The sequence below is a fragment of the Limulus polyphemus genome, unplaced genomic scaffold (genome assembly GCF_000517525.1).
Source record: "Limulus polyphemus unplaced genomic scaffold, Limulus_polyphemus-2.1.2 Scaffold1090, whole genome shotgun sequence".
Classification (NCBI taxonomy): Eukaryota; Metazoa; Arthropoda; class Merostomata; order Xiphosura; family Limulidae; genus Limulus; species Limulus polyphemus.
This window is the reverse complement of record NW_013666700.1, coordinates 276,159-287,275: the sequence shown is the minus strand read 5'-3', so window position 1 is coordinate 287,275 and position 11,117 is coordinate 276,159. Positions and strand designations below refer to the sequence as shown.

The 11,117-nt window shown below is 30.7% G+C and overlaps 1 long non-coding RNA gene across 6 annotated transcripts in view; it reads left to right on the top strand.

Annotated features, from left to right (window-relative positions):
- Window positions 1-1,169: 1,169 nt before the first annotated feature.
- Window positions 1,170-11,117, top strand: part of LOC106462086 — an 11,038-nt gene continuing 1,090 nt past the window's right edge. Inside the window, exons 1-5 of one of the 6 annotated variants that reach the window (XR_002611143.1) lie at window positions 1,170-1,256; window positions 2,571-2,668; window positions 4,929-5,031; window positions 6,916-6,965; window positions 9,038-9,162. This is a non-coding gene — a long non-coding RNA (uncharacterized LOC106462086). The other 5 variants (XR_002611146.1, XR_002611145.1, XR_002611147.1 and 2 more) reach the window with 5 other exon arrangements.

Sequence of the window (11,117 nt, the reverse complement as noted above, 5' to 3'; positions counted from 1 at the left end):
CCATCCGTTCATTTCTGCCAGTAGCTCAAATTGTGCTCTATATGCTTCCCACAGTACCTTTCCATCGAATTCCTGTGGCTTTCTTCGTACTTGATCACTCCTATTACTGACAGTTATATCTGGAAGATGTCTGCATTAGGGTTTAGCTGCGGGGACCGGAAGAGGCTTACCGTAGTCTGCGGCTGATTAAGTTGATATTTAATGAATCCTCCTTGTGTAAAAGACAATAAATCATTCTTTAATGTATTCAATTCACTTTGAAATTTACTAATATTTTTTATTTGTGTGTGTGTGCTGGATTTCTCTCAACTGTTGGAGTCTTTCTTCCTGTTTCTTTTCTCGTTCTTCTTGTTTCATTGCTTGTTCCAGTTGCCAGTGGTGCTGGTTTTCTTGCCACTGCTGTAGTCTCTCTTCTTGTTTATTTTCTTTCTCCTCCAACCACTGCTGCAGTCTTTCTTCTTGTTTATTTTCTTTTTCCTCCAACCACTGCTGTAGTCTCTCTTCTTGTTTATTTTCTCGTTCTTCTTGTTTGTTTTCTTTGTCCTCCAACAACTGATGTAATCTCTCTTCATGTTTCTTTTCTTTTTCCTCCAACAACTGCTGTAATCTCTCTTGTTTATTTTGTTGTTCGAGCTGCCACTGTTGCAGGTTTTCTTGCCACTGCTGCTGTCTCTATTCTTGTTTCTTTTCTCATTCTTCTTGTATTGTTACCATCAAATCTGCTAAGTTGTAGTTTGATTTCCCACCTCTGGTTTCCTTTTTTTTTCTTCCCACTCTCTGACACCAATTTGTTGCTTATCTGCTCGTTTGTTAATATCCGGTATAAATTCTTTCCGAGGAGCTTCAGCGATACAAGTCCTTTCATAGATAAAACTAGTTTATTCTTTTTCAATACAACTTTGCAATACACAGAATTTCCACAGTCAGTTTAAACTTGACTACTTTTATGAACACGCGCTATAAATCACAGTGATTTACACACTTTACTTACGGCTTGACTCGATTATCTCTATCTTCAATCTCTCTATCTATGTAACTTTTGTTCTCGCTTTATTTGCAGGGCTTATATACTAAACAGAGGGCGCTGAAACAGACTAGAGTTGCCAGGAAAAGTCATGATATTTTTAGAAACTCCAGCGCGCATGCTCCCAAGGTCGCGTGACTTCTGCTGTCGTAACATTACTTATAAGCATAATGAAATATATAATACACGTAATGAAAGAATATACTGCAAGTTGATTAATTAGCAAGTTAAGGTATTACGTATTAGAAGAAAGAAGGGAAAGAGTTCCATATGGCACCCCCACCCAAAAATTGTAGAATTGCCTGGATAAAAAATATTCTGAAAAGGGTTTATTTTAAGGGGCGTATTAGAAAAATTGGGGCATGGCTTTGACAAGCATTTGTGTGAATACATGTGGAGAACATTATATTCCGATAAAAATAACCTTTTTGATGCTTTTATACAAGACATTTGTAAAGTTTATCCCCAAGAAGATTGTACATCTAATTAATGAAGTAAGTGGTATAATAATGTATTAAAATTATCAGATCATACTATTAATATGACTTATTAATACATAAATATTACTTTGATGAATTTTTTTTTAAATTGAGTGGGGGTGCCATATGGAACTCTTACCGAAAGAAGTAGCCAAAAAGTAATTTAAGGCTTGTGATACTTGTTTTCATAATTTTGATACTGTTTTAGAATTTGTTGTACGTTTTTCCCCAAAATTGTGGTACAAAGTGGTTGAGACTCTATGGTAACACTTACATAATCAAACAAAAAATATTGCTAATGCATCTGTTCTAACTTTTTGTCCTTGGAGAGCAATTTTCTGTATTATTCTATTTTAGTTTTATTGAATCTTGTATTAAAAGTGGATTATCAAAAATATTATAAAATTCCAGATTTATTTTCTTCAGTGGTTCCTAATTTTCCTAAAAATGCTTAGTAGTTACTTTTTGCATGCCTATTTACATCACTAAGTAGCAAGTTTGTCCATTTTAGTAGTATTCCAAAAAAGTTATTTTCAAGTGCATACATAAAAGAATTATTTTCCATATTTATGGCTTTTCTTTTTTTTTTCTCCTGTTATTTCATTTTGGAACTCTAAGCCTTTTTTTTAGTAATAATTTATGAAAATATTTTAAAACAAGGTTTTTTTATTCAGGTTTAGAAATGTTTCCTCAGATATGTTCTTAAAAGGTGTGTTATCTGTACATTACTTTAAATCATCATTAGAAAATTGTCCATGGTTATCATATTTAAAACTTGTTTTATAGGAAGTATCAATATAAAAGTGTTCATTAATTCAAAGCCATATATTATGTAATATATTGAGATGAGAACACTACAGTAATGTTGTAGATTTTGTGTGTAATTTTTCTAACATAAAAGAATGTATAAAAGTGCTCACATACAACATGCTAAATTTGTGATTAATGCTTATTTCCAAAAAATTTAAGAAGATAATTTGTGGTATAATACTGAATAGAAAATGCAAAATTTAAATTTTTCATAATAGTTACTATATTATTTCGTAAATCAAAAATAGTTTGTTTAGATTGCAGTATGATTGGAAAAGACCGACTGCTTGGGGTTTTACTTGTGATATTAGGAACCATCATACTGATGTATTTCACTGTATGGCTTCTGCTATTGGTAAGTATTATGTACATGCTTATAAGTTTCATAGAATTGAGCTTCTGTGTTTTAGTAGAGAATTTATGGAACTTAAAAGGTACAAACCATTATTGAACTAAATAACAGGAAGAAACCTTCATGCTTGTCTTATAACTCATGGCTTCCAATATATAACAAATATGATTGTGCTTAGGAAAAGCCTAAAAAATGGAAAAGTCTAATCTAGACAACTTGTATAGATTAGCTGCCTTGAAAAATCACTATGCATTGTACTGTCATTTTAAGAATTGGTCACTCGTTCCACATATTTACAGTTTAATAAGTTTATGTACTTTTCAACAAATTTAATCCAGTAATACATGGCAAAAGTACACTATTTCACTTCCACAACAGTTTGTTTATGATGATATTTGCATGTTATTGGTGGAACAAAAAGACAGAAAATTCAAACTTGAATATTTAAGGTAGTACAAGTTAAGTCCTTAGAACTCCAAATTCATATCCTTTTTTTGACAAAATTATCTCTTTTGTTACAGTTATAAACTTTTTAATGTTTGCCTACAGATGTGGCGTGTAGTTTAATACTATGCTAGTTTAAGTTCATTTAAATGTTTGTTAGATAGTTATGTGGAATTGAAGAGCGACATTAAGATTTTGTTTTGATCCTTTATTTAGTTACTTCATTATATATGAAAGGTGTCTCTGACCTCGTTAGATTGTATGGCTTTCTATCTTATTTCTGATTTCTGTTCATTATGTATATGTTAATAATTTTAACAGATTTTGGACACTAATGTTTCTAAATTTATGGATGGTATTAAAATTGTGAGAGAATATTGAATGGGTCAGGATGCTTTTGTAGTTTAGAAATTGGGTATGGACTACTTGTATGAGAGGAGCATTATATTTTTGGGAAAAGAGAAGTATTTAAGTGTTTTCAATGAAGACGACAAACAACTTCAGATAAATGTGTTTTATTCTACCCGGTGTTTCGGCTTATGCCTTTTTCAAGAAGTTATGTCATTCGAAGAACCTTGAAAAAGGAAAAAACATCTGAAGTTGTCTTCATTGAAAATATTTTATTCTTCAATTAGCACTGAAAACTTTAAAAAATAATAAAAATACATATGTAGTAGTTTAACTTCATCAGAGTAAGTATTATATATCTAGTGAAAAAAAGTAGATTTAATCTAGCAATGGCAGTGTATTGGTATTTATGATAATTGTTGTAGTCAAACATAAAACTATCGTTCATTTCTCCAAGATGAACTATCTTTGTGTATAGTACGAAAAATGTATTAAATCATTTTAATAATTTTACTTTCTAGTAAATTGAATCATTTTATAACTGCAACTGACATGTGTTGTGATATTTCAAGAAATGTTTGAGTCAAAATATTGATGCTTGTTTATTAAATTTCTACCACTATGTACACACACACACACACACACACACACACTTATATATAGCCATAAATTATAAACAATTTACTGCATTCATATTTAACATTTAAGGAGAATTAAACAGCTGATATTCTAGAATGCATAAAGTATAACCAGCATCTGTTGGTAAGAAGTTTGCTTGTACGTGTAACATAAAATAATTGTCATGTTGTCATACTGTGACAAAATGTTTTTCTTTTACTTTTTTATATTTTGTTTGTAATAGAGTTTTCTATGGTATCTGTAAACTTTGTCATCAACATAAAATAAGTATAGTTAAAATGATTAGGTGTAATAAATGAAAGTTATATTTATACAGGTGTCTTGGAATAATATGAGAACTTACTTAAATATGCACATTGTAATAAAATTATGTGACGATAATGTTGCGAGAACAGTTTACATTAATACCCATCACTTATATGTTTTGAAAATACTTTGTAATTATATTTATAAATGACTATGTATAATTCTATTCAGACATAATATAATGATTGAAAAGTGCTGTAAATTTTTGTATGTAAGATTAAATTTTATTTTGAACTAGCACTGTATATGACAGATTTAGTGTGGTTGACATTATTACATATTCTTTGCTTTCACTCATAAGTTCTTAGAATTCTTGGAATCATTGTAAGCAGTTGTATATTTATATGCAGGGTATCCAAAAATACATATATTAGAAGCTTGAGTAATATTTGTATTATTTGAGATAACAACAAAATTCAAAACTCATTTTGGGACACCCTGTATAAATATATATGTAAGTAAGAATAGCTGAAACAGTGTTTTCCTTTATACTACACATTCTTCAAATTTAACTTTTTTTTTTTAGCCATTCTTTGATCCTGAACATAGAATCCACATTTTATTTCCTCCAGTCCAATTGGGATTGGCTTTGGCAGTTTCAAGTGGTGCTTTATTTTTTGGAAGCCTGGGTAAGTCACGTGACCTTGTACAATTAGTTTCTTTGTTTTTTCAGTTTTCACATTAACCCTTTAACTCTTTGTAAATGGGCTTGTTCATTTTGACTGACCCATTAATCATCATGTAACCATGAAACTGTACAAAAAATTGAGGAAAGTTAGAAGAAAAGCATTCTCTAGTAAATGGAATAAATATAGGCAAAACTAAGTCAATAAGAGGCCAAAATATAAAACAAATTATTTAGATAACAATATCCAAGATATACAGAAGTTGTCTCTGTATAGATTATATGTGTGTTCCTGCAAATTGACAATTTTGTAATGAGGCATATAAACATCCAGGTTTTATGACATAGAACACAGATGGCAGCATGTACACAGGGGGATATTTCCACATGTTGCAGAAGAGGGAAATTTTTTTGGGAGTCGTGGGGTAAATCTAAATTTTGCGGTCAGTGTGTATAAATGTTTATCCTGATATATCCGAACTATGCAGGAAAGCTGTTACTACTGACTGTTGTTTTCACTTATGTGTACAGGTTTCAGACTGTTACCCATAAGATAGTTGCAGTCTATTTTAGTTTATTGCTGTTTAAGAATGTACCACGTTTATGGTATTTAGGTTAAAAAAATTTTACCTTTAGTTCTTAGTCTACATTTAAAAGTGTAAAACATTTATATTTCTGAATTGAAAAGTACTTTCTAAAGTAAAGCAGTTATTGTTTAGATTTCAATGATTGTTATGGTTTTTGATTTAGATGAAAGTGAATTTTAAGTATTAAGCTGTTTATTCTCATGATGTTGACTTGCCTCTAAGTGGTTCCCAAACTCTTTCAGTTTGAGGCTCCCCAACCTATAACTTTAGCATGGAGATTGAAAAACATTGCCGTAGTAAAAACAATAACATCTCCTTTCAACATACTGTATCATTTAATTAATTCAGTATAACTTTTATCGGCTTATTGTTTATTTAGAATCAAAATTAATTCAGAATCTTTGCTTTCTGCCCTTTTTTTGGCATCCCCGCCCTCCAGAAAAAGCTATACAACCCCCAAGGGGCCATGGCTCCCACTTTGGGAAAATCTGCTTTAAACTATTGGATGCTTATCCTTGTTGAGTTTGAATTAATGCTGTTTATAAAACATGTGACTAGAATGTCCTTTCGGTGTTGCACAGCATACATCACTTATCCATGATTCTCCACTCTCCCACCTTCTGTGCAACTTGTTGTGCACAGGTCAGAGGATCTTACATTAAATCTGCTTTTGTGCCTTAATTTATATTTTGCTTGTTGACAGTTGTGCTTTTCACTTTGCTGTGACATTTTGTTTTATATAGCTTTTTATGCCACTATCATAATTTCCATAATTTGGAGGTCTTGCTTGCACAGTGTGCTTGTAGGTGCAGGCAGAATGTTAATGCTAGGTCACCTCTGATGACTTGGTGTATTTGTGCTGTTGTTTGTTGATATTTCTGGCAAGTATTATGATCAACAACCACCATTTTCTTTTTTTTTCATCAAGGTTATTTTTTTACTCAATCCTGACCACCTTCATCACATTTGATTAGTACATTCTGTACAAAATGTGTGTCTGTTATTGCAATTTTTGTTAACACAAGTCATACATTGTTTTTAAAATATTACAAACAAACCATTTTAAACTTTATTGAACAAATACATAATTAAAAGCTATTCAGACATACATAACCACCATTTGAAGTAGACTATTATATTAAGTTATATGGATAGCTATCTAAATCTTTGAGCTTGAAATAATGTGAAATGTGATTATTAGTGCATAAAAATATTAGGATGTTTATATGCACTTTTTTTATATTTTATTGATATTATGCAATTTTTTTCCTAATAGTACTTTACTATGTATTTTTTAACAGGAATTTATGGTTACCTACACAGGTTGGGAAGAAAAATTCCTTAAGAAAAGGTAATAGATACTTTTTGTTTCTTTTGTATCTTAGGGTTAAAGCTGATGTATATTTGTATTAAGCTTAAAATAATTTGAATTAATTTTTACACCATTCATGGTTTCATGCTTTTGTTGAATTTTGAATCTTAGTAGTAAATCACCAATGTATAAACAGATTGTGTAGAAGTATGTTTTCAAGGACAAAAATCAGTCCAACCTTAAAACTGTAGGGACTTGAAACTGTAAATTTTAAAGTTTCTTAAATTGTAACTGCACTAATTTCTGTCTTTATATCATAGATATATTTTCTTTCAAAATAACTTCAATATACCTTTTTTTATTATATTCCAAATTTACCTTCTTTCATTTTATAAATAGTTTATTTTTGTTTTGATTAAATTCAACTTATATTATTACTTGCCAATAAAGATTATTTCTGGACATATTTTTCAAACTCTTTGTCTCTAGTAAAGTAAAATTTACATCAATGGAATTATTAAGGCAAGTTATTCAAGATGAAAATGAACATCAAAGAGGTTAGCAATAGTTTAGTTTATTATATTTTATTTTGAAAATTAACCCAAGATTTATTTTGAAAACATTTATGCTGTATTTGGGAAAACTTAACAAATCCATCAAAGTTACTATTGTTTTTAACATTTAATTTTTTAAACTTCTTAATAGCAAAAATAGATGTGCAATTTCATATAAATTTATCCAAGTTTTATCATTTGCTGTTAGTCACAGTAGTATTTGTTTATACTAAAAACATCCTTTATAATACTTTACCTTTCAAAACTGTTCATGCTTCAGGCTCACGGTCCACAAAAGGTTTTGTTTCTTTATTTGTTGTTAAACGCAAAGCTATAAAATGGGCTATCTGTGCTGTGCCCACCATGGGTGTTGAACCCAGTTTTTAGAATTGTAAGTCTTCAGACTTATCACTGAGCCACTGGGGGATGCCACAAAAAAGTCATTGAAGGTCGTATTCACAATACTTTGTGAATTTGTGACTGTTTTACAGAAATTACAAATGTATTTGCAAATTTTAAATCTCTGTGAGTTTCTATGTTAATGTTTGTATATATTAAGCTTATGTTTATTCATGCCGAATATTACTGATATATTTAAATAAGCAAAGTGGAAGAATATATTGAAAGTTTACATTTCTAGCAAAGCCACTGAAGAGTAGGAGGATAGTGAACTTGTAACATAGCAAAGTAGTTGAATAAAACATTGAAAAGCATATTATTCATGTGATATTTTCAGCAATGCCACTAGTTCAAAATAAAGGACATATTTTTGAATATTTTAACCATACCATTCTTATTGAATCTTCACACACTGAATACTCGTATCTATAATGTTGTTTCATTTATCTAAATTCCATAAAATCTCAAGATTATTACATAATTATGAACTTTTTGAGTATTTCAGAACAACTTTTAAGAACATTCTAGATTTAGCATCATCATCCTGTTTAGCAACTCCCTCTAGCAAACAAATTAGTTAGATTAGAACATTATATTTTAAACTAGACCTGCATAAAGTTTCACTGTTGTATGTGCATAATGAACAACATAACATTTCTAGGTTTATTGTTATTTCAGATATTTAGTAGGTAATTCAAGAAGTGTACTTCTTGACAGGTAATCTGCTTGCATGAAGATAGAGATGGGATGGTGTTTTTACGTACTTTTGTGTTTGTAGTCAATTATAGTTGCTCAAGTTTTCACTTTAGTCACAATGTGGAGGTCATATCAATCTTTCAAATGAATAAAGTTCAATTGGTCTTGGGAAACACAAACCTACATAGGTTTTCCCTCAAAACCTGTGGATTTTATATCTTAAAAACTTGGGTATTTGGGACTTTCACTAGGGAAGAGCAATTATGAAGTTTGGATTTTTGTTTTTCTGTTCAGAATAAAATAGTCTTTATTATATTTTGAATGTTAAAAACCATATGTGACAATAAAGTTAATATTTGTATAATGCATGCAGGGTGTAAACAACTTCCTATAACAAGATTTTCAAACTACTTGAATCAAGTATCAACTTTTATTAGAATATAAACTGACCAATATTTCCAGATCATTCCATACTTTTCAACCATCTAATGTTTGGACATGTCAGAAGCAAACCATATGTAGCTCTGGCATCCAGCCATCATCCCAATGAGAAAACCTGCCTCCGTTGTCATTCTGAGAAAAGAAAGGTAAGCTTTGATGTTACATTTATTATCTTTTGATATTATGCTCAACTTTTGTAGTCTAATTTATAGCAACATGCATATCATATGAAGATAATAAGTTATTATTATTATTGGAGTTGTAAGGTTAAAGGTACATTAAGAAGAAGTTACATTAACAACAATGGCTTTAACTTCTTAATAGTTTTTTGAGTGTAGCCTATTCCATAAATGTACAATAAGTCCCCAAAAAATCTGTGTCTTATATCTGCTCATCTCATCTGTAATGATGTTTTTGCAGGACGAGTTATTGTTGGCAAGTGAGTATTTTGTTAAAAGGAACTTCACCAATTAACCACAATTAGTGACAATAAATAAGTTAGTATTAAGTTATGCAGCATCATCATTAAAGCTTTATTCTGAATAGACAGATAAATGTGTTATTTGTTATCTTTTATTAAAGTATATATCCTTATGTTGTTAAAGTTTTTATTAATCTCAGCATATGAAGATTTTGAATTTCTGCCTTAAACTAATTTAGAGTGATATTATTAATTGATTTTTTATCTTATGTTTGTTTTTTATTCCAATACCAAACCACTTAACACAGTGAAAAACATGACATGAGGTCATGAAGAAAAATAGTAATTCTAAACTGAAGAACTTTCAATTGGTAGACCCTTGTTAACCGTTTTGGAACATTTTCATTAATCACCCCCAAAAAACTTACATCACGTATAATAGTTAAACGAACCACCTAAATGTCATGTTAATGTAGCCTATATAATGTGTAAAGTTTAGTATACTCTAATCCCTTATAGTGATGGCACATGATGAGGCACACATTCGGCATGTAATACTGTTTGAATACAGGAACGGGAACAACACCTCTGTAGCCACAAATAATATCAAAGAAGTTTATGGAAATGTTTTGAATGTTCGTAAGTGTCAACGATAGTTCAGCAAATTTTGTTCAGGTGACTTTAGCCTTAAAAACTGTGGTGACAGGGGCTGACATGTTGGAATTCATTTTGATGCTCTGAAGATGCTTGTTCAGTCTAACCAAAGGCAACACACTCATGAAATGGCCCTGAAATTGCATGTCTCTTTGAAACAATATGTTAACATTTAAGGAATATGGGGAAACTCCATGAAGAAGGTGTTTGGGTGCATCATGAACTCTCTGATGATCATCATTTCCAACATGTGAACGTTCTTTCGTCTCTTCTGGCACGCAATGCGCATGAACGATTTTTGGACAGAATTATCACTGGTGATGAAAAATGGATTCTCTCTGTGAATATTAAATGCCAAAAACAATAGCTTAGTCCTAGATAAAAAACTACTTTCGACCCCAAAACCTGGACTCCATCTGCAGAAAATGATACTTTGCATTTGGTGGGACATCAAAGGAGTAATTCATTTCGAACTCCTCAATCCACTGTGAATTGTCAATGCAGAGATCTATTGTCAGCAACTGGAATGTTTAAATCAAGCCCTTCATCAGAAACGCCCTTTACTCATCAATCAGAAAGGTGTTCTTCTTCTCCACGACAATGCATGTTCACATGTTGCATGTTTAAAGCAACACAAGATTATGGAGTTGGGTTGGGAAGTTCTCCCCCACCCACCATATTCTCCAGATATGGCACCATCAGATTACCATATTTTTAATTTACTGGAACACCATCTTAATGAGAAAACGTATCCACATGTGGAAGGTATTAAAGAGGACATGAACATGTTTTTTGCTTCAAAGCCAAGTGATTTCTTTAATCAGGGCAATAACAACATGATTGTAAGATGGAAAAGCATCATCACTAAGAATGGAGACTATTTCATTTACTAAATGTTGTGTTTTGATATATAAGTTGTTTGGGTTTTTTCATCTAAAAAGAGTGACATTAATTTCTTGATGACCTAATATATATATATATATATATATATATATATATATATACTAATATAACAGTATAATAATA